The sequence below is a fragment of the Haplochromis burtoni genome, unplaced genomic scaffold (genome assembly GCF_018398535.1).
Source record: "Haplochromis burtoni strain Fernald_Lab_line unplaced genomic scaffold, NCSU_Asbu1 Contig_1055, whole genome shotgun sequence".
Taxonomy (NCBI): Eukaryota; Metazoa; Chordata; class Actinopteri; order Cichliformes; family Cichlidae; genus Haplochromis; species Haplochromis burtoni.
Window position 1 is genome coordinate 33168 of NW_024583416.1, and position 1555 is coordinate 34722.

Below are 1555 nucleotides of genomic sequence, written 5' to 3' on the forward strand. Positions count from 1 at the left end.
GACTCAGGTCCTTCAATGTTGGTAGGAAAATGCTGACCATGTTCTATCACTCGGTGTTGGAGAGCGTCGTGTTCTTTGCAGCTGTGTGCTGGGGAAGTGGGGTGAAGACAGCTGATGCCAACAGGCTGAACAAACTGATTAGAAAGGCTGGTTCTGTCCTGAGTGTCAGACTTGAGAACCTGGAGGAGGTGTCTGAAAGGAGAATGCTAAAAAAGCTTGTTTCTATCATGGACAACCCCTCCCACCCCATGCACGCCCCCATGATGGACCATCGGAGCAAACGCAGCAAAAGACTCATTGCCCCAAAATGCAGAACTGACCGCCACAGTAAATCCTTTGTGCCGGTGGCAATAAGACTGTATAACTCTTCCTCACTCTGTAGGTGATTTTCCTGAGACGATTACCAATGTTATTCTGTTCCCTTCCAGAGCGTGCAATATTACCCAACAGTACCTTATTGAATATTTGTTTCATCCCCCCATCATACGCTGCTACTCCCTTTATTCTATTGCACAATACTATGTCACTTTCTAGAATCGCCTGCACTGATAGTTAAGTTATTTATTCACCAGGATATAGTTATATATATTACTTCGTTAGAGTTATCCGATACTATGTCTTGCACTATCCTACTGTATATTACTGTACACTACTATTCTTATTGTATACATTTTATATCTTATATCTTATTCATCTGTTCCTCTGTCTCTCCTGCTGCTTTGAGCATGTACATGACAAAAGAATTTCCCTCGGGATAAATAAAGTTATTCTTATTCTTATATTACATTTGTAAACAATAAACAAAAATATTCTACCATTGCTCACAAACAGTTTACAATCGTCCACAAGCAGTATACATCAGACTATTTACATTTGACACACAAGAACTGGGTAGGTCCTCATCAACTGTAACTTTCAATAATGTCAGAATAAAAGAAGTGTCTAAGAGCTGCATTTGTCACAAAATAAAACAGGTAATAAGACCAGCTACCTATTTAAGCTAACAGTGGAATCGCGGCTTCCATTACAAATGGCGGTATAGTTAGCTTTCTCTCAATCTGTGAAAACACACTCTCTCACAACATTCGTGATCTTTAAACTAAGACAGAAAAAGGTTTCTTGCCTTTATATGTGCATTGCAGTTAGCAACTTGAACTACTAACCTGTTTTTTTAACAGAAAAGCAGAGGCAGGAGACATCAGTTGTGTTGGGTCTGCAGGCTCTTCCTCGTCTGAGGCAGAGAAACGTTGCACGGCCTATCACACTCACCACTATCTCCCCCTTGTGACAATGCCACGCAATTACATTCTCCATAACTCTAAATGACAGTGCAATACCACCATAAAATCAGGTCTTTTACATCAATATACTTTTTTTTAAAAAAATTACAATTGTGGGTGTCACATCAACGTAAATGACATTTCTGGGGAAAGAGTGATTTTAACAGAAACATGTTTTATTTCGCGTGGGTTCCCTCCGGGTACTCCGGCTTCCTCCCACCGTCCAAAGACATGCAGCTTGTGGGGATAGGTTAATTGGATAATCCAAATTGCCA